Source organism: Malus domestica, chromosome 01 (assembly GCF_042453785.1).
Source record: "Malus domestica chromosome 01, GDT2T_hap1".
NCBI classification, from domain to species: domain Eukaryota; kingdom Viridiplantae; phylum Streptophyta; class Magnoliopsida; order Rosales; family Rosaceae; genus Malus; species Malus domestica.
Window position 1 is genome coordinate 12,491,001 of NC_091661.1, and position 23,861 is coordinate 12,514,861.

The following is a 23,861-nucleotide window of genomic DNA, read 5'->3' on the forward strand; positions in this document are numbered from 1 at the left end:
ATCCTCTATTGCTGGTAATCAAAAGGCATTTACAGCTTCTGCTAAAGCTTCACATCAGACTTGGCATCACCGATTGAGTCACCCTGCACTCAAAATACTTAATAAACTAGCATCTCAGTCTTGTATTTCAGTTTCCAGTGCTTTAAATAAATCTGTGTGCTCCAGTTGTGCTCTAGGCAAGAGTTCCAAATTGTCTTTTGCTTCTGTTTCTTGTACATCCAGTAAGCTTCTAGAGCTTCTGCACACTGATGTATGGGGTCCTGCACCACTCATTTCTGTTAATGGATATCGATATTATCTCATTTTTGTTGATGACTACACCAAGTATACTTGGTTTTTTTCTCTCAAGTCTAAATCTAATGTCTTTGATACATTTGTGCAATTCAAAGTGTTGGTGGAAACTTTACTTAGTGCTAAGATTGTTATCTTGCGATCTGATTCTGGTGGGGAATTTCTTAGTCTCAAGTTTATCAAGTTTCTTCAAGAACATGGCATTTCCCATCAGTTAAGCTGCCCTCACACACCTGAGCAAAATGGTTGTGATGAGCGCAAGCACAGGCATTTAGTTGAAACTACTCAAACTCTCCTAGCAGCATCCAAGGTTCCTTATTCCTATTGGGTTGAAGCTATTGCCACAGCTATCTATCTCATCAATCGGATGCCAACAACCATCAACTTCTCACCTTGGGAACTACTATTTCACAGATCTACAGATTACATCTCACTGAATTTTTTTGGATGTCGATGTTTCCCATGGTTGAAACCTTATACAACTTCCAAGCTTGATCCCAAAAGCAAGGAATGTGTATTTTTGGGGTACAGTTTGAACCATAAAGGCTATAAATGTCTTGATCCTTCCAATGGCAGAGTGTATCTTTCGAGGCATGTTATTTTTGATGAAGATACATTTCTTTTTTCTCAAAATGATCATCATTAGCCATCACATTCAAGCTCTAGTTCTTGTCATTTACATCCATCCAATCCTATTCCAACCACATTGACTTTTCCTCTTCTATCTCAGCATTCTCCCTCTTCATCTCCCATCTTATCTCCAACTATATCTTCACCTTCTCCATCCCAATCTCTTCCTGTCCCCTCTTCTATTGCCTTACCTAACCCTCATCTTCCCTCTCTCCCTCATCCACTTTCTGCACCCTTAATACTTCTCAATACTCATACCATGCAAACCAGATCCAAATCGGGTATTTTTAAACCCAAAGAACTCATGGCAACCAAGTCTCCCATCTCTTCTGATCTCTCTCCTGATTATACCTTATCTACCTATCTTCAAGCCTCCAAACATCCTCATTGGCGTCAAGCAATGCAGGAAGAGTTCAATGCTCTCATTCAAACTGGCACTTGGTCTCTAGTTCCTGCTAATCCCACTCAGAACTTGGTTGGTGCAAAATGGGTGTTTAGAATCAAAAGAAAACCCAATGGTACCATTGATAGGTACAAAGCTTAGCTTGTTGCCAAAGGCATCCATCAGCAGCAAGGCATTGATTATACTGAGACATTTAGTCCAGTTGCCATGCCTGTTACTATTCGGTTACTTCTCACTTTGGCTGCCAAGTTTGATTGGTTTCTCAATTAACTTGATGTTAGCAATGCTTTTCTGCATGGTACCTTGATAGAATCTGTGTTCATGATCCAACCACTAGGATTTGAAGACCCTACCAAGCTAAATCATGTTTGTCATCTCCATAAATCTTTGTATGGGCTCAAGCAAGCCCCCAGGGCCTGGTATGACAAGCTTACCACTGCATTGAAGTCTCTGGGTTTCTCAGGTTCCTCAAATGATCATTCTTTATTTGTCAAGAAGGCTTTTGCGTTGATTTTCATTTTGGTCTATGTTGATGATATTATTGTTACTGGACCGAATGCTCAACTCTGTAAAGACATTATTTCTCAGCTCAGTTCTTTATTTCCTGTCAAAGATCTTGGTCTTCTTCATTACGTCCTTGGTATTGAAGTCAAGCGGTCATCCTCTGGTATCATTCTCTCTCAACACAAGTATATTCTCGATCTTCTCTCCAAAGCACATATGGAAGGTTCCAAAACTTGTGTCACTCCTCTTAGTACAACTAAATTGGATCATGACTCTTCTCTGTTTGACAAACCTGAGGAATATAGATCTTTGGTTGGTGGTTTGCAATACTTAACATGGACACGGCCAGATCTGTCTTATGCAGTTAATTTGGTTTGTCAATTTATGCACAGTCCAAGACAAGCTCACTTTCAGGCAGTCAAACGCATTCTCCGATATCTCAAGGGTACTCTGTCTCTTGGCTTATGGTTTCCAAAATGTGCTAAACCTCTTACTCTCACTGCTTTCTCTGATGCCGATTGGGTAGGTTGCAGTCTTGATCGCCGATCTACTGGGGGGGTTTTGTGTCTATTTGGGTGACTCACTTATAAGCTGGAGTGCCAAGAAACAGCCTACTGTGGCTCGGTCATCGACCGAAGCTGAATATCGATCATTCGCTAACACTGCCGCTGAACTAACATGGATATGCAAGCTATTAGTTAATGTTGGTCTTGATCTTCCTTCTTCCCCTCATATTTGGTGTGACAATATTTCTGCCATTTCATTGGCTAGATATCCAATCTTCCCTGCTCGAACCAAGCATGTAGAGATTGATTATCACTACATTCGAGAAAAAGTGCTTGCTAATCAAGTTCAAGTTCTGTTTGTGTGAACTCAAGATCAGGTTGCTGATATCTGCACCAAGGCTCTGTCCAAGCACATATTCCATCTTCTCAGGGACAAACTCTCCCTTCAGCTACCTCAGTTAGGTTTGAGGGCGGATAATAAGGGTAAAACTGTAAACAGTTAAGGTTGTTTTGGTAGTTTTGTAATTAGTGAGTGATTAGTTGATGAATGTGTAATTAGTTAGTTATCTAATACTAGTGAGTAACTAGTATATAAGACATCATTGTGTAACCTTATTGAAGTAATGAAATGAAAGGATAATTTTCCTAATAAAAAGTTCTTCTAATGTTGGTATCTGAGCTTATAATAAAGGTTGAGGAGGGTTCCATTTTTTCATCTTTCTGGCTCACTTTCTATAAAATTTGAAATAGAAGAAAAAATTGACGTAGGAACTCCATTCCAAAGTTACTTCTCTCTTTTGTATGTTTCCATTTTTTCTGCTAACTTAACAATGAAAACGAACATGTACGACATGCATGATTGCATGCTTTCCTTCCTTTCTTCTATACTGCCAAATCAGCATGAATGGAACGTTCTTTCACAATCGAAAATATTTCACGCAAATGCTATAGCTGCACTTGTCGGTCACGAGGAATAAAATGATGAAGTTGCTCCAATTGTGGTATGAAGCCAATAGTTAGCCATGAAAGTTAACCTGCCAACTCCTAGAGGTGGATGCATCTCATTTGATTCAGATTAAAACTCAAACGCACATCGAAGTACGGTGCGGATTGATTTGGTTTAGTCAGTGTTATATACTCTTTTGTTTTAATACAATTGAGTAACTTGTTATAGTGTATAACTAGGGTTTAAGAGAGGCTAATATGTGTACTATATATGTATCAGCTTCCTTTATGATTTAGGTGTGTAACTTAAGTTATCAAGATAACAGTTTGTCAGTGTTATTGTATTATAGGGTTGAGATTGGCCGATTGATCGAGAAACTTGAAGCATTTAGAGATTGTGAGTCCATTGGTGTATGATAGTGTATTGAGGATTCTCTGTTGACAAGGGTTGAGAGAAGTGAGGTTACTTAAGAATGTTGGAAGAGGCTCATAATCTTGTTTCTTCTGATACATATAGATCGAATCATCGATGACCGGACCGGTAGCCCCATTTGAGGCGAACCTTGTCAATTCGTTGTGTGTGTGAACGGTTGGAGCCCATGTCTTAATGTCTTTTGCTGTTCTATGCTTCTCTCTGTTTACTCTATCATTAATTTCCAAACTGACGAAGGTGTGGAAAAACTTATTCGAACGGCAAGTTCACATTAGCCGCGGTGAACAGTTTTTTTTGGGCTTTTGGTGTCCGATTGGACCTGTCATAACTTTTCAAAAAGAGAATGACGAGATGAATACAACTCACCCCTTTGTTGAGACATAAGATAGATTTTGGTGTTTTAACAACATTTGTTGGGTTAAAAATAGCTTTTAAGTTTTAAGGGTGTTTTCGAAGCTTTTATAATTCCCCATTTTATTTCCTTTGCATTTAGGGTTTTCCCTAAAACTATATAAACTACTTTAGGGTTGTATTACCATTCATCTTTCATGTTATTAATCAAACTTCGAGAATTTTTCTCAATTCTCTAGTGATTGTTCGTGATTTCTTTTATCTGTTACTTTTGTTGTGTGACAAAACCCACCAATATCTTAACAAACTAAACTAAGCCAATAAAGGAATAATTAAAACCTCTACAATCTGCTACAAGCAAGCAGAAGTTCAATTGAATACATGGTTATCCTCGTAGCTAACCCTGGTTCTTAAATGATATGTTTGCACCTACTTATGATTTATGAACTTGATGTTTATGCTCAAAGATATGATACATTAGTTTTCCCAAGACCATATACGTCAAGCATAACAGACATACGACCCATGCACATGTGCCTAAAACTTGTGATATTGTGATATGGAAGAGCTAGTAGCATCCTGCCACATTATCATGTTGTATAGTCAATTTATTAATTATACGACTACATTTTTTTTTATCTATTTGGGCCGAAAAACTTTCATGAGGCGCCAGAAGTAGAACCCACGTAGCTGCAAATTCACCTACATTAGAAAGATGTTGAGCAAGATGCATGGTCGATTATAAATGTGGTATAGCTAGCTCAGATTATTTCAATTCTATAAATTACTTTCTAGGACAATATATAAAATTCTTATAAGCACTCCTGAAAACAGTGATAAGCAACAAAATAAGCACAAGTGGAATTTTAGCTGTAGAGGGGATCATCATAGATGAGAGCCCACCACCATGATAATTGGTTGCTCCGAAAGGTGAAAAGGGACCCTTTGCATTATTTCTAAAGACAAGAACACGGGTGGAGTTGGGTTCCCAAGTTTCAACATATATAACCCCACACAGAAAGGGAAACCAGAGATATCAGTTGAGGGCATGTGGGAAAATCACAAAACCTGCACAAGTAGTTTCGAGAGGGCCTTCGTATTCAATGAGGCAGGTACATGTATTGGAGAGATTTCTAATTTTTTATTAATTAACTTAACATATAGGAGAAAAGTTGTTCTATTTCTATACGTGTTCGATGTGAAGCCACCCGTAATAAATTAATAACTGATTCTAATTGTTCTATTCATCTTATCTAAAATTGAAAGTAAAACAATGGAACAGTCATAATAAGAAGTGAGGAATTTGGACTTGACTAGTTATAATAAATTGATATTGAATTTTTAATTTACGTCGGCGGATGTTGTCACAGCTCGTCTCGAATTATTTCATCGGCGGTGTGAAAAGACTAAAGTACCCTTGAGCATTTCGTGGTGTCGTGTAGATTGGGCTAAGAAAAAGGGGCCAGTTAGCTCTATTCCTAATTATTTGGACCCAATTAAAACTTAAGCTTTTGTTTGTTTTGATTGGTGACCCAGCTAGACCACACACACACACACAAACCCTTTCCTGTTGACCTTCTCTCTTTCTTTCCCTCGAATTTTCTACCATTTCCGTACACTCGTACGGACAACACCCAAACCAGACCCTATCTTCATGGATCGACGTCGAGGAGGTGGTTTTTGTGTTCCTCGTGAGTCCAGGTGGTCATCCATGCCCTTAGTTTGACGTGAATACCTTGTTTTCCCGAGAACCAGAAATCTCAGTTTTGATACACTGTTCATGTGATCGTGAATGTGAAGTTTTTTGGAGATTTTAAGCTGCTAGTGAGCCTTAGGACGTCTTCGAGAAGTTTGGAGAAGAAAAACGAAGTGTTTTGGACGTCGGGAAGTTGAGTTTAGCAAGTTTTAAGTTTGGCCGGATTATCAAGGGTTCTCCAGCAAAATCCCATGGATTTTAGGGCTTTAAATTGGTAAGGTTTTGTTCTTCTCGTTGTAAGCTTCATTTTGGTACAAATTTCATGGATTTTGGTGTAAAAATGAAGAAGATATGAAGGTCTCTATATTTTCCATTTTCCGGCGATCACAGCGGTGCCGGCGAAATTCTCCGGCGAACCAAGGAAGACGAAGGAGAATATTCCGTCAAGTCTGACGAAATATTCTAACGGCATCAGGTAATGCCGTTAACTTCTGTTAAGATTTAACGGAATATTCCTAACGACAGTTAAGTTTCAATTAGGGTTTGGCCGCGCGTGGGGGCGCGTCTGGCCGTGCCTTGGCCGGTGCATGGCGGCGCGTGGGAGGTTGAAATTTTTTTCTAAAAATATGGGGATGTTCCTGAGGATGAGTAGTTCATGATGGTATATTCAAATACCCCATTTGAGCAATGTATGAGAGGTTATTCCCTAGTTTTGTGTATGTGTTTTAAATAACGTTTATTCATTTATTTCGCATATAGGTGAGACCTATCCTGAGGACGAGCACCATCAATCGAGGCTCGGGCGCTACAACCCTTCAACATATCAGTGAGTGGGCTTTTGGTTTTCCGTATATACCTATGTACTAGATTTTTCCCAGAAAATGAATTTGAATGAAATTACGTTTTGAATTGTCATGCAAAGTATATGTCTATTTTAATATGCATTAGTAGTTGCATATATTTATGATTGGTGTCGCGGTTGCACAAGTAAGTGCCAGGTAAGTTCATTAATTAAAGATATGAGGTTACTTCAGTTATGTGAGATATGATGTGATGTATTGAGAGCTCATAAACCTGCACCCCGGTGTTAGTGCTCACGCCCAGAGTCAGGGCACATGCCTTCACGTGATGTTCACCTCCCGCATCATATGCTCACCTTGGATCCAAGTTAGGTGCACAGGCTTGTCGTACATACCACTTTAGGTGGTTCCGACTCGTAGGCGACACGCAATCATTCGCACAGCCTTCACGTGACCGTAGCACTAGAGCATATTTACTTTACACCTAGTCTTGTCGTATAGACCACTTTAGGTGGTTTTGACTCGTGTGCAGATTTAATCTGATATGATTGAGATTGGTTATGAGCTATATACTCAGCCGTGCAGATTGAGTTAGAGAGATTTGGTTGATGCGATATTTAACATTGATATATTTTGCCTGGATTACTTATAGCATTTCATTGAGATACTTTGGCATGGTATACTTCTATGGATTTTCATGTTGAGTATGATTTCTGATACAACTTATTATTATTATTATTATTTTCTGGCAAATTGTACAGGTTTTACGGCAAGGGGTTAGAACTTTTTAGAAATGAAATGATTTTGAAAAGCTTTGTTTTTTCCCACTCACACTTTCTATTTTGCGCCCTTCCAGGTTTTAGGTAGAAGTGCTTTGGTGGCTCACGGGGATTTCGACGGTGGTTCTGACAGAACATCATAAATGTACGATCACCTTTAGGTGTTGTATAATTAGTACTTGTCATGCTTGACTGCATGTAGGCTATTTATGCTCTGGTTGTGTACTTCACACTTAATCTTGCTCTCGCACCTTATCTTATCTAGTACTCTAGTTGGTTTGGTTTTTGTTTATTCATAATTCCTTATATCTTTATTGCTTCCGCACTGTGTACATGGTTACGTCACTCTCACGTGACGACCAACATGCCCTGATTTAGGTCGGGGTGTGTTAGTTTGGTATTAGAGCATTAGGTTTGCAGTCATGCATATCTTGAGAATTTCTAATTATTTTGATGTCTTCTGTTAGAACTATGCAGCCTCGTAGAGATCAACGTCCTTCTGTTGAGCCTAGTTTCCTCGATATAGCTCAGTTAATGGAAGCTATAGCTAAAGCCATTCAGTATTCGCTTCGTCTTCCCCAAAGGACAACTCTTAAGACTATGTATAATCTGAAGTTGAATCATTTTATGGGGAATGAAGGACATGAAGGAGCGGAGAAATGGATCAATCATCTTGAGAAGAATTTCCGTGTAATGTAGAGTCAGGGGAACCTTCCTCCTGATAGGTGGGTAGAGACGACTACCTGGTTTCTGGGTCTGGAGCCTGCATCCTGGTAGTCTTATCAATTGTCACAAGAGGAAGTAGCTGACTGGGAAGTGTTTAAACAGTTGTTTCAGAAAAGGTTTATTCCCCCTAAGTATATTAATTGCAAAAGCAAGAGTTTACTCAATTATAGCAGGGGATGATGACAACAAATAATTATTGTAGGAGATTCATTAATTTGTGTCGCTATCATCCGAAGGTTGCTACAAATCCGGTTGAGATGCTCTATTGCTTCAGATTGGGTACAAAGAAGAAATGGCGTTCTATAGCGACCTTGACTCCCTGTGCTACTTACCAGGAGTTTTATGAGATTTTGTTGAGGATTGAGGACTCAGAAAATATGCCCAGTGAGAGTGAAGAAAAGGAAGAAAAGAATGGGAATCATATATGAGATGATAAAGGTAAAGATCAGTCTTCTCAAGGACCTCGCAAGACTCAAAGCTTTAAAATAAGTGGAACTAGTTCCAGCTCTTCTAGCGGAGGTTTTAGTGCCATTGGTCAGAAGAGAGATGGTAGATTTTCAGGAGGTCCTAGATTCTAGAGGCAGGGAGATGCTGGGAGAGGAAGTGCTCATTTGTGCCGCAGATGTAATAATAAGCATTTTGGGGAGTGTAGGAGAGGTAGCAATGGATGTTTTACTTGTGGGCAGATGGGACATAGAGCTATAAATTGTCCCTAGAGTCAGCAGAGGCCCCAGTAGCCTTCTATGCCACCACCAACGTCGATCCAGCAAGTTCTAGGGTCTGTTAGTTATGGTCAGATGGTTCGAGGTGGTGCTTACCATTATCAGGGCGATGCCGCTTCTTATGCTTCAGGGCAGTATCAGTATTTGCAGGACCCCTATTACCAGAGTGGGTATTCTTAGTATCCTGGAGGGTATACACCGTATCTTTCCGTTCCAGCTGGTGGATCTCAGTGGTATCAGGGGGGACAGCCCCAGCAGGTAGAGATTGCTTCCAGCAGTGCAGGATCTTCAAGGCAATTTGGTCAGCCAAGTCAGGGGCGAGGTAATCAAGCTATTAGAGGTCGTGGGGGACGACAGCAAGCCCAGAGACGTAGTAATAATATCTCTCTGCAAGATGCTCAGAATCATCCAGACTTGATCATGGGTACGTTAAACATTCTTGGTCACTTTGCTAGAGTTTTAATTGATTGTGGTGCTACGCATTCTGTTATTTCTCATACATTTGCTTAAGTGACGCAACCTCATCCTACGTCTCTAGGGTACAATTTAGAGTTTGATATGCTTAGAGGGGAGAGATGTTCTGTTGATTGTGTATATCCAGGATGTCCAGTGATGGTGAAAGAGGTAGTCATGCCAGCTAATCTTATCCCGTTAGATATTGTTTATTTTGATGTGATTTTAGGCACATATTGGTTGATTATAATCGTGCCAAGATAGATTGCTACGGGAAAACAATTACTTTTCATCGTCCTGGATTATTTGAAGTTACTTTTGTGGGTGAATGTAATGGGGTGAGGCACGGTGTTATTTTTGCTGTAAGAGCAAAAAGGTTGTTATCGAAAGGTTGCCAAGGATATTTAGCTCATGTAGTGCTGAATAATGTTACTTCTAGTAGTGTGGAGGATGTTCGAGTAGTCAAACATTTTCCTAATGTATTCCCTGATGATTTACCTGGATTGCCACCAGACCGAGATGTGGAGTTCACTATTGATTTGCTTATAGGAATGGATCCTATATCTTTGACTCCATATAGAATGGCTCCTACTGAATTGAGGGAATTGAAAGTCCAGTTGCAAGAATTAGTCGATAAAGGTTTTATTCAGCCTAGTACTTCACCCTGGGGAGCTTCAGTTTTGTTTGTAAGGAAGAAACACGGGACTTTAAGGCTATGTATTGATTATAGGCAATTAAATCGGGTAACAATTAAAAACCGTTATCCGTTGCCGCGTATAGATGATTTGTTTGATCAGCTTCGAGGTGCCTGTGTGTTTTCTAAGATTGATTTGAGGTCTGGTTATTATCAATTGAAGATCAGCAGTGAGGATATCCCTAGGACTGCTTTCAGGACTCGTTATGGTCATTATGAGTTTCTAGTGATGCCATTCAGATTAACTAATGCACTAACAACTTTCATGGATTTGATGAATCAAGTATTCCAGCCATTTATAGATAGGTTTGTCATTATTTTTATTGATGACATTTTGGTATACCCTAAGTCTAAAGCAGAGCATGTTTGACATCTTACCTTGGTATTGAAGAAATTAAGGGAACATCATGTAGACATTGAAAATTCAGTGAAATAAGTATTGACAATTGTATTAAAATTACAACCCCCATTCATTTCACCTACATCATACACTCACTTCACATACATCATACACTCACCTCACCTACAACACACACTCATCCCACCTACAACATCCACTTACTTCACCAAACAAATGGATGGTGGTGATTCATTCTCAAAGCCTATAAATAGGCTTCTCCATCAAGCAATAAAATGAGGATTTTACATACATTCTCTCTACTCCCAAATTGGAAGAGAATTCACATCACACCAAAGCTTTGAAGCCTCGAAACTCTAAAGCTCTCAAGTAAATCCCGAAGAATCAAGAAAGCCCTCTTCGTTCTTCGTCAAAATCCTCCTTCAAGATCAAGCCCCAATGGCCTTGAAGAAACTTCCACTAATTCAAGATCAAGCCCCGACGGCCCTTGAAGAAAGTGTTCATCATTCATCATACGTTCATCCTAAAGATCAAGCCCCGATGGCCCTTTGGATCAACAACATCAAATCTACGCATTACAAAGATAGAATCAGAGGCTAAATTTGTAAAAGAGATTGTAACCCTTAAATTATTAATACAAATATTATTTTGTACACGTGTTCTTGTCTCGTTCATTGAAGGAATTCCCATGTTTACAAATTTGGCACACCCAATGGGACCATTCTCTGTCTCTCATCTCTATCTTTGAATTTGCAAAAAGCATAAATGGCATCAAAGAAGGCTCAAGTTGTTCTCGCAACCAATGCAAGGAACAAGAACATCATTACCGCATGTGGTGTCACTTCGGGCGTCACAACTTGAAGCAAGGCAAGAGCTCTTTCTGCCGCCTCTTCTACCCCTGCATCAACTCCGCCGAAGGAACAAGAGCACCCGAGGCACGAACCTGTGATCACCCTGGCCTCGCTAAGGGCATCAAGGGAGGAAAGCCCAAGGAAGTACTATGGTTCCATGTTTTTCGATGCCGACTCAAGCGGTAGCTTAGCCATGCAAGTCATGACCACTGGAGTGACTTCAATCGATGAGCAGCTGTCTTATACGAATGAAGCAATCGCAAGAATAACACGAATTGTGGAAGAAAAAGACCTGCAAATCGCCACACTCGTTAACCAATTAGATGCAAAGCCTGACATGAAAGTCAAGCAAGGGGATGATCCAGTAAATAAGGAAAACGACGAGGATGAGGAGCCTCATGTGGAGAAAGTCGAAGAGAAGCTAAAGCTAGACCAATCAGCGGCACTCATGGGATCTCTCTCTATCCAACAGCTGCAGAAGATGATCGCCAGCACAATCAAGGCACAGTACGAAGGAAGCTCACATGACTCCGTACTATACTCAAAACCCTACTCCAAGAAAATTGACGCTTTGAAGATGCCGAGGGCTTATCAGCCACCAAAGTTCATGCAGTTCGATGGAAAGGGAAACTTGAGGCAACATGTTGCCCATTTCATTGAAACCTGCAATAATGCTAGAACAGAGGGAGACTACCTCGTTAAGTAGTTCGTGCACTCGCTGAAAGGTAACACCTTTGACTGGTATACCGACCTCGAGCCCGAATCTATCAACAGTTGGGATCAGCTAAAGAGGGAGTTCCTCAACCGCTTCTACAACACCCGTCGTACTGTAAACATGCTGGAGCTGACCAGTATGAAATAGTGGAAGGATGAACATGTCGTTGACTATATCAATAGATGGCGTTCTTTAAGTTTGGATTACAAAGATCGACTTTCTGAAACCTCCACCATTGAGATGTGCGTTCAAGGTATGCACTGAGGGTTACATTACATCCTTCAAGGCATAAAACCAAGAACGTTCGAGGAGCTGGCAACTCGTTCCCATGACATTGAGCTAAGTATTGCCAATCACAGAAAGAAAGAGCCGATCACCGACTTCAAGAAGGATAAGGTGTTCTCCCCAAATGTAGACAAAACTGGGAATAAGCCCCCCAAGGGAATTGGAGCAGAATGTGTACCCTTTTCTTGACTCAGACATGGATGCAATGTTAGGCGACTTGCTGGAAAAGAAGGTAATCGAGCTACCCGAATGCAAGCGGCCTGAAGAGATGAATCGCGTAAACGATCCTAAATACTGCAAATACCATCGAATCGTGAGCCATCTTGTTGGTAAGTGCTTCGTCCTCAAAGAACTTATCATGAAGCTAGCGCAACAAGGGCAAATCGAGCTCAACCTTGAAGACATGGTAGCAACACATACTACTACAATTGCGTTTAGATCCTTCGATCCCGTACCTCTCTAAGTGACACTTGACCATTCCCGCCAATCCTCAAGCTACACGGCACCTTCAGTACAACCATCACCAGGGGCAAGAGACCAAGATGCACATACAGATGATAAAGAAGGATGGACGTTGGTGACCTACAAAAAAACAAGGAAACCAAAATCACAAGCCACAAGACTAAAGGTGGAACAAGTGAGAAAGCACCGTCGCCGCAACAGTAGGAAGCCCAAAAGAAATGTAAAAGCTGCTAAGCCAACGTATGTTGAGATCCTATGTATCAAGAGCCACGTATTCTTGTCTCCTTGCACGAATACTTCCCGAAGGACTTCTTCCAACAGTGCAATATCGCTGCATGTCACATGGTCGAAGTAGAAATGGAAGAACCTTCAGAAGGCAAAGACATCACCATCGAGGGAGAAATTGCCCTCACACCCAAAGAAGGCTTGCCGATACACTTTAGCATCGAGGAAGTGCCACGATTGCCAAGAAGGTGCGAAGAGCACTAGTAGCGGCCTTGGCGAGTCCCAATGCCCATGAAGCACAAGAAAGCAAGGACGAAGGCTTGAAACTTCGACCACATGAGTATGCCACTTGTTGTGCTGCCCAAGACGCAATCAACTTCACTGACGAAGACTTACTGCTAGGATTAAAGCCTCACAATCGTCATCTCTTCGTCTCTGGGTATGTAAGAGAGCACAAAATCAACCGCATGCTTGTGGATGGTGGATCGGCCATAAACATCATGCTAAAGTCAACAATGACCACAATTGGCATCAAGGTGGATGAACTGTCCCTAAGCTGTCTACTAATCCAGGGTTTTAACCAAGGAGGACAAAGGGCAATGGGCATAATCCGAGTGGAAATGACCATTGGCAAACTCAAATCAAGCACAATATTCCACGTGGTTGATGCAAGAACCTCATACAGCTTGCTCCTAGGAAGGCCTTGGATCCACGAGAATGAAGTAGTGCCATCCACCCTCTACCAATGCGTAAAATTCTACCGAGAAGGAGTGAAGGTGATCTATGGCGACACTAAACCATTCACCGAAGTCGAATCACATTTCGCAGATGCCAAGTTCTACATGGATAAAGACATGGTGCCCGAAGCTCTTCCAAAAGAGATCAAATCCATGGGCAAAGTAACACCTAAAAAGCAGGAGTGGTAAACCATGCCCAAGAAGCAAGAAGGAGAAGCTATGCCGTCTTCAAACAAGAACAATGATGAACTTGCTAAACCTGCAACAACCAAAGGGAGTAGGACGCCCTCAAATGGACCAAACACACCCGTCTTCCGATACATCCCGATGTCGAGAAGAAAGAATGGTCAATCTCCGTTCGAAACTGGAGCAAGCAAAGCAGATGCACAGCGACATAAGGATAATGTAAAGTTGCTCAAGATGAATGCAGTTTTACCTCCGACACAGATAGGCGACGCTAAGTTGCAAGACTACTGAAGGAAAAATTTTGTCCTAGCTAAGAACATGTGAGAATATTTGAACACATAGGCAAACTATTAACATATTAAAGTAGGCATGCATTCAAAAACAATTCTAAGACCCATGACTTTCAAAGCCTAGTGAATGGTGAACCAAGAGACTCTTCAACAACATTAAAGAGAAGGAAAGATTTAAAGATTCATTACCCTTGAAGCTCATCCTTGTTTACACAAGAGATTCACCCAAGTGGAGGGCTTTCAAGTCACCTCCTAGCTCCTTGGATCTTCCTTGTGATTTTCTTCCGTTTGATGCTCCTTTGCTCCTTGAGGATGTGAGGAAAGGATCTCCAAGAACACCAAAGATTTGGTGTCTCTAAGTCTCCACACCAAGGATGAGGTGTGAAGATGAAATGGATGACTTAGAGAAGAAAAGATTGCTAGATATCTCTTCCCTAAGTGGCCGGCCTCTTTTAGAGAAAAAAAAAGAGAAAGTGTTTCTCATCTTTGTCTTAAGAAAACCCTAATGAGGTAAAAGCTATAAAGATGCTTTTATATCTCTTTTCTTAGGTGAGTGGCAAACTTGCAATTAAGCAAAACTTCCCACTTCCCTCACTATGGCCGGCCATCTTAAGTGATTGGGCTATTTTCCCATATTTGTTTTAGTTGTCATACAACTTAAACATAATGGACCTAGTGCACCAAACCCTTTTGGACCCCGAAGCCCAAAACTAACTTAAAAGCCCAATACGAACCTTTCGTATAATTAATCAACTAATTAATTAACCTTGACCATTTTCAATTAAACCATTTAATTGCTTATCCATTTCATTTATATTTCTTCACTTTCATCCTTACTCAGTGTACGATACATTAGGTTCCAATTAGCGAGGCAGTGGGCGATTGTTACTCTTAACAATCGATTGTGAATTGAAACTTCATTTCAATTCTCCCTTTGATTAAGATTAGTGTTTGATAATCTTCAGGGCTTCCACAAACCATGAGTGACACCTAGTAGCATGTCATGGCTACCCAAGCTAAATAGAATTGGTTGGAGAACCTATCCAGTTACAGTTACAATGCAATACGGTCCTTCTCTAATTTAATCACATTGTTTAAGTGATAGTTTGTTTCATATCTACTATCCAATGTAATACTTTTCTATATGATTCATTTGAATATGATTTGGAACATACTTCCTAAGTCATATTCGTATGCTTTGGCCAAAGACTCCCGAATCATATCTTAGAGTATTCTCCTTCCACCATGGAAGGTTAGAGATCCCTTATTGTGCATTCATATGCCTACATGACTAGATAGCTTGACCCCAACAATGTCGTGGACACTCTCGATGGAATGTGTTTGACATGATCAAAGATCAAGGACCTAACCATTAGACATCTATGATGCCTCAAGTCAAAGGACTACTTTGCATATTGCAACTAACGAGTTCTTACATGACATGTATGTTCGAACTCTCTTTTGATCGTTGTTCAGTGTACTTGATTACTCTTTCGATCACCTATGTGTTTGCCTTAGTGTCCAACACTAAATGACTTGAAACTAGTCATATTCATGCTTGAGTTGACATAACACATACTAACCTTAGCGGATTGTCAATGCCCAATTGGCAATCCTATGGCTAGGAACATTTTAGGTATGAACATAAGAGAAAGGTCTTGTTAATCTAACTTACTTATATCACTTCTCTCTCAGATTAAATACTTTCCTTGGATTCCCTTATTGCTTAAACACATGATACAATAAATAGTGATTAACAATAAGCTTTGCCCTTCATTAAACATATAATAGTTTAATACAATAAGTATTCCAAAAGCTATTACATCAAATGAGTGGCTTTATGGGCATACTTCCAACAATCTCCTACTTGCACTCAAAGCCACCTTCCCATGTATCTAATACCCATCTTTTCCATATGGCGGTCAAGTTGGATTTGAGACATTGGCTTTGTCAGTGGATCTGCTACGTTATCGGCTGAGGTAACTTTGAGGATGTTGACTTTCCCCTCAGCAGCATATCTTCTAATGATATTAAAGTGCCTGTCAAATTGCTTGTTTTTTTTATGAGCCTTGGGTTCCTTGGCTTGAGCTATCGCCCTACTATTATCACAGTACAAAATTAATGGTGATGTAATGGTTGGAACCACTCCAAGTTCAGTAATGAACTTCTTCATCCAGAATGCTTCTTTACCCGCTTTAGTTGCAGCGACATATTCTGCCTCCGTCGTGGAATCAGCAATTACATCTTGTTTCTTACCTTTGCAGCTAATAGCCCCACCATTTAGAGTGAATACATATCCGGAGTTGGAACTTCTATCATCGACGTCAGATTGGAAATCTGCGTCTGTATAGGCTTCCACTCGCAACTTTGTTGCTCCTCCATAAACGAGGAACATGTCCTTAGTTCTTCTTAAGTACTTAAGGATCATCTTGACAGCTGCCCAGTGTTCTGATCCTAGGTTAGATTGATATCGACTAGTAATGCTCACGGCATATGCGATATCAGGCCTTGTCCATATCATGGCATACATGAGACTTCTGAAGGAAATTTTGTGAAAAACATGTTCATTTGAGCAACATCTATATAGCATGCAATTAACAATTAAAGGTGGAATCATGCTTGCATGCACTCAAAACAAAACATTACCCATGAAATTCAAAGCCTAGTAGTTAGGTGAACCAAGACTCAACTCAAAACAAAGTGAGTTGAGAAATTTATACCTTTGTAGATTCCTCTTTGCAAAAGCAAAGGATAATCACCCAAGAGATAGGGCCTTCATTCCTTGCTTCTTAGATCCATGGATTTGGATGGAAGAATAGGTTTCTCCAAGTTCTCAAAATTGAGAACCTCTAAGTCTCCACACCAAGGTAAGATTTTAAGAAGAAATGAGTGACCTAGAGGAAGTAAGATTGCTAGCTATTTTCCTCTAGGGTGGCCGGCCTCTTTAGAGAGAAAAGAGAGCTTGTGTTCTCATCTTTTCCCCAAAAGAAAACCCTAAATGAATTTTGGCTATAAAGTCATATTTATACCTTCCTTCATTGGAGTGGCAAACTTGTAATTAAAGCAAGTTCACTACTCTCCTCTAAATGGCCGGCCTTAAGGGTTTATTGGGCTTTCAAGCCCTTTGTTTATTCAAGTTGTCATACAACTTGAGTTAATGGGCTTGACATTCAAATCCCATTGGGCCTTGCGGCCCAAAACTAACCCTAGGTCTATAACGAACTTATTCGTTTGATTAATTAACATATTAATTAATCCTTGCCATAAATAAATAATTAAACCATTTAATTATCCTTACTCATCTCCGTTATTTCTTCAATCTCTTCCTTACAAGGTGTACAATCCATTAGGTTCCCTTTGGCGAGGCAATGGGCGATTAGAACTCTTTCAAATCGATTGTGAATTGAAACTTACTTTCAATTCTCCCTTCAGTGATTATACACATTTAGGGCTTCCACAAACCATGAGTGACACCTAGCAGTATGTCATGGTTACCCAAGCTAATCAGAAGAGGTGGAGAACCTATTCAGTTTAGGATTACAATGCAATACGGTCTTTCTCTGATACAATACTCTTGACCATATTGTTTGGTTTGATAGTTTACTCATGTCTACTATCCAATGTGATTCATTTACTTATATGATTACCTTGAATGTGATTTGGAATGACTTCCTAAATCTCATTCATACTCTGGCCAGAGATTCTTAATCATATCATAGAGTATTCTCCCTCAAACGGTTTGAAGGTTAGAGATCCCTTGTTGCGCATTCACTTGCCTCCATGGCTAAGTGGCTTAACCCCAACTATGCTGTGGACACCCGCGAATGGAGTGACTTTGACATAATCAAAGATCAAGGACCTAACCACAAGACAACTATAATGCCTCAGGTCAAAGGACTACTTTGCATTATCTCAACCATGAGTTCTCATGTGACATGAGTATGAGAACTCTTCGTTGATCGTGTTCAGTGAACTCATTCCTTATTGAGCACCTACGTACTTGTCTTGGTGTCAGTCACACCAATGACTCGAGACCAGTCACTCTCACTAAGAGAAGACATAGCACATACTGATCTTAACGGACTGTCAATGCCCAATTGGCAATCCTATGATCAGGAACGTTTAGGATATGTATACGAAAGAGAATGGTCTCATGAATCTAACTTCTTTAAATTACATTCTCCTAGTTACATATTCCTTGGACTAATCGTTTAAGCATATAACATTTATATGAGACGGCTTAAAACAATAATCTATGCCCTTGATATTAAACTAGATTAGTTTAACATGTGAAATGTCCATAAAGTATCATCATATGATTGGTTTTAGGGCACATTTCCAACAACTTCCTATGGCGGAAGCATAAGGAATAACACTCATCTGCCGTATCTCTTCAGGAGTCTTAGGTCCCATGGACTTAGAAAGATGAATTCCATGTCTTACAGGAAGAAAACCTTTCTTAGACTGTTCCATCTGGAACCTACTTAGCACCTTATCTATGTACATAGATTGGGATAATCCAATTAATTTTCTGGATCTATCATGATAGAGCTTTTTCCCAAGTACATAAGATGCATCTCCCAAATCTTTCATGTGGAAGGTTTTGGACAACCACACTTTTACAGAAGAAAGTACTGCAGTGTCATTCCCGAATAGTAATATATCATCTACATATAAAAATAGGAATACAACTGCATCCCCAACGACCTTTTGATAAACACAATTGTCGTCTTCGTTTTGAGTAAAACCAAACGATTTGATTTTAGTATCAAAGCGAATGTTCCAGCTCTTGGAGGCTTGCTTAAGCCCATAAATGGACCTCTGAAGCTTGCATACCTTAGTCCTTTCAGACTTGGACACGAAACCTTCGGGTTGAGTCATATAGAGCTCTTCCTCTAGGTAGCCGTTCAGAAAGGCCATCTTCACATCCATTTGCCATATCTCATAATCATGGTACGCAGCTATAACAAGCAAAATCCGAATGGACTTAATCATGGCTATAGGAGAGAAGGTTTCTTCATAGTCAATCCCTTCTCGTTGCCTATAACTTTTGGCTACTAGTCTAATCTTATAAGTCTCCACGTTCCCATCAGCGCTTAGCTTCCTCTTGAAGACCCATTTGTTTCCAACAGGTACTATACCTTCTGGAGGGTCTACAAGAGTCCAGACCTGATTTTGATACATGGAATCCATCTCAGATTTCATGGCCTCTTGCCATCTCTTTGAGTCAATGTCGGACATTGCTTCAGTGTAGTCCCTAGGGTCCTCCTTTGTGTCATTGTCACCTAGAAGGTGCCATTCCCCAAAGTCATTATCTAAGCCATACCTCTTAGGTGGCTTGCTAACCCTTTTAGATCTACGTGGAGCTAGGGGTTCAGGAACAGGGTTGTCAACTTGTCGAGTGCTTGCTTGTGGTTCATCATTAATCTCATTAATTTCCATCGTTTTACTTATAGTTCATTTGAGAACAAATTTGTCCTCTAGAAACTTAGCAGTTCTGGCGACAAAGATTTTTTGGTCGTCAGGATGGTAGAACTCATATCCCATAGTTTCTCTAGGATATCCCACAAAATAGCACCTAACTGATCTTGCTTCAAGCTTAGTAGCTTCAAGCTTCTTGACATATGCTTCACAACCCCAAATCTTAATGTGATTAAGACTTGGCTTTCTTCCATGCCATATCTCATAGGGCGTTTGTGAAACTGACTTGGAAGGTACTCTATTAAGCAATTAAGCTGCTGTATATAGAGCGTATCCTAAGAATGTTACTGGTAGATCGGCGGAACTCATCATAGAACGAACCATGTTCATCAAGGTTCGATTTCTCTTTTCAAAAACTTCATTAAGTTGTGGAGTTCTCGGTGGAGTCCACTATGATATTATTCCACTCTTTGAGATAATCTAGGAACTCGTTACTTAGATACTCTCCCTTTCGATCTGATCGTAGGATCTTTATCTGTTTCCCAGTTTGCTTCTTAACTTCATTCTTGAATTCTTTGAACCTTTCAAAGGATTCTGACTTGTACTTCATAAGATACACATAGCCAAACTGAGAGTGATCGTCGGTGAATGTGATATAGTAGGAGAAGCCTCATCTCGACGTAGTAGACATAGGTCCACATACGTCAGTGTGGATTAACCCTAGAATTTTAGTGGCACGCCCTCCTTTCCCTGTGAATGGAGATTTGGTCATTCTTCCATTTTAAGCAACATTCACAAGTACCCATTTGGTCATTACCTAATGGGCGGAAATATCCGTCTTTCGACATCTTGCGAATCTTATCATGGTTCACATGTCCAAGTTTAAGATGCCACATCTTTTCTCGGTTAACTTCTTCTCTAGCCCTTTTAGGTTTTGAGGTATTCCCACTTTCAATATAGTGCATCCCACTACTTGTCTCTAGGTGAAAAAGTCCCTCTATCATATTACTATGAGAGATAATACGACCGTTCAAGTATAAAGTGAAACTCATTTTGTCAAACAATATTGAGTGCCCATCTCGTAAAAGCTTAGAGATAGAAATCAAATTCTTTATACATGAAGGAAAATATAAACAATTTTTAAGTTCCAGGACTTCCCAGAGGGTAGTTTAAGCATGTAGGTGCCTATTGCTTTTGCAGAGATCTTAGTGCTATTTCCAACTCGCACAATCATCTCCCCATTGCGCAGTGTCTTGCTTCCTGTTAGTCCCTGCAACAAATTGCAGATATGTTGACTAGTGCCTGAATCAAATATCCAGGAATTGGAGCTCACTGTAAAAGCACTCTCTATGACAGAAATAGTCCCTTCTAAAGTTCGTGTCATAAGGCTCGCAATGCGCACCTGTATTTCTTCTTCCAACGTTCATCCTTTCCATAATGAAAGCATGTTCCTTTGGATTTTATTGCCTTCTTCTTATGCAACCTTTTCCTTGTGATTGCATTCTCACTCCCACTGTCCCTTATCATCCGAGAGAGATGCAAGGAAAAAGTCTTGGGCCATTTTCCTATCAATGAAAGTTCCTAAACTCTCAAGATCTTAAGAGATCATTTCCATCTTTTGTCCATGTTTATGAACCGATGTCCCCTTTGCCATTTTGGCATTCAATAGACTACAAACATTTGAGAATCTTACATTACTAGTCTTAATGTCATGCATCTTATGCAAACTTTCAACCATGGCACAAGAAGTGTCCATGTGCTTATGTAGCTTCATAAGCTCATCACTAAGTGAAGTGAGGATTAAGCATTTGGCTTGTAAGTCATCCTCATAGTGTCTATCATAATTTTGACACTCCTCCTTTGAAGCTAGTTTCGTAGGAGGTACATGAGGAGGGGATTGCTTAAGCACATACAATATGTCTTTCACCTTTGAGACATTCTCAATATGGCGATACCAAGCAAGGAAACGTTGGCCCCTAAGGCCCCTTTTGTCAAGTATAATGGTGGGTGTAATTTTAGGCATGTCGTTAACTACATAACATAACAGAAATCGTATTAGATTGTTGATTTTAAAACTACTTGATTGGGTCTTAAATCAAATAGTACCACCCACTATTTTTGGAAAATTCCACATCCCTCAATGGAATTCGAGAGTTATGTTGAACTCTTAGCGGGGTATGGGAGGCTCACCATTACCAAGCCCACTTCACGATGATACGATGTTGGTTAGCAAAAATAATGATGAAAGAATAACGGTTTAATCATTTACAACTCTTGTAATTACCCATCTAGTTTGGCCTCTGGAGAATGATGCCTCACAATGATATGATGTTGGCACCATTGCACTTGGTTAAGTTATTTCCACCATGCTAGTTCAAGTAGGGGTTCAAGAATAGCCTCACAATGATATGATGTCGGCCATCCTCGTTGCCTATCTCACCACATCATGTATGTACATATGGACTCCTCCTGATGTAAGCACATACTTTGAACTTCCCCATGATAGGGTGAAGCCGATGTAGGAGTCACAAACGATTGGAGCCCACCATGGTGGAAGGCCTACGAAGAGATGTTCAAAGCATCTCTCGCTTATCAACTTAATATTCGTTTTGTTGAGGGAGTAGTGTTGGGCTACACCAATTTTATTTTAATCTTATTAAAAGAACTTGGGCCTATCACAACCATTGGTCCAAGTTAATATGAATTAGTAGTATATAATACTCCCACTATTTCTATGAAACAAGCGAGACTATATGGAACTACTAACGAATGCATTGCATCCTCATATGGACTATATAGTCAGATTAGGTCTTAGGATGATTATGAACTGTTTGATTTGATCTAACACGAGCCTTGTGTTGGACCTTGGGTCTAAGGTAGGTAGTTGTTGATTTTAGTTACGCGTTTAATCTAATTAAACCGTTATTTCCTATTGGGCGTTGGACCCAACTATTCCAATTTGCATACAAATAAACAAATAGGAATACTTGAAATAGAGAGAAGGGCTTATGCCCTTTTACAACAGATTTGATGGACTAATGTCCATTTACAACAAATTTGAACTAATCAAATTACATTCAAATCTAAACTACTTAACCCAAGCATTCATAATATAAAGCGGCCAATCACATAGCTCAATTCTCGAGGCCTTTGGTTCATAATCACCCTTTTCTTAATCAATCATATTAACTAAGAAAGCAACTTAAACAATTGGTTTGCGGATTCATAGAATTGATTTAAATGGAACTAAATGAAATGAAAATCCAATTCTCATTCAAGAGACAAAACCATTTTGTTCTCATCATCTTTTGGGCCGAAAAATAATGACCACAACTATTGGGCCATAAATTTAAAACATAAACTTTTGGGGTCACTTTGTAAAAACATAAGAGTCCACAACTTCATGTAATTACAACTAGAACCCAAAAATTTCAACAATAATAAAAATTTCATTAAAGGAGCAAAACAATTTGTCCTTTAGCATTTTTGGGCCTTAACGTAAAAAACGCAAACTTTTGGGTCAAAGTGCAAATACACAAAAGTATCAAAACTTTATGTAATTGCATGAAAGCCCCAAAAGTACCCCCACTAAGGGGTGGCCGGTTTTGGTAGTGAAAAATGAGGGGGGAAAAGGTTTTTGGTGAAAAATTCAAAATTTGAAAGTGTTTTGTGCAAGTGGATAGGTAGGTGAGGAAAAGTTGATTGTGATGGGTTGTAAGAAAACAGTTTTGTCAAACAATAAAAGCATAAATCATCTATCACCAATCAATAATAAACCAAAACTTTATTCAAAGCAACAAACATATTGAATCAAAACACCAAAACTTTTTGTTCTTGGTAAGAACATCAAGAACATTGAAGAACACACATGAAAGCTCATAAGAGCTCCATGAGTGTTTTCACTCAATAAAACTCAAATTTTCACTTCACAAAAGAGGGTTAACATTCTAGGGTACTTAGGGGTTCCAAAAGTCACTTTAAAACTGTTTTAACAAGACAAACATGAACCTAAAAATCCACCCTTTGGATTTGGCCGAATCTCCCCACATACATGGCACCAAATTTTAGTTCCAATATTCATGCTTAAATGAACTACATCTACGACATTTGAGATGCTAAATTTTCAAGCAAAATTTATATTCAAAAGCAAGAACAAAGCTTGTAACATTTACAACATTTAAATCACAAACCATGAAAAAACACAAAACCCAAAAGGATTCACCATAAACTAGACCTAGGCTCTTGATACCACTTGAAGGAAAATTTTTGTCCTAGCTAAGAACATGTGAGAATATTTGAACACATAGGCAAACTATTAACATATTAAAGTAGGCATGCATTCAAAAACAATTCTAAGACCCATGACTTTCAAAGCCTAGTGAATGGTGAACCAAGAGA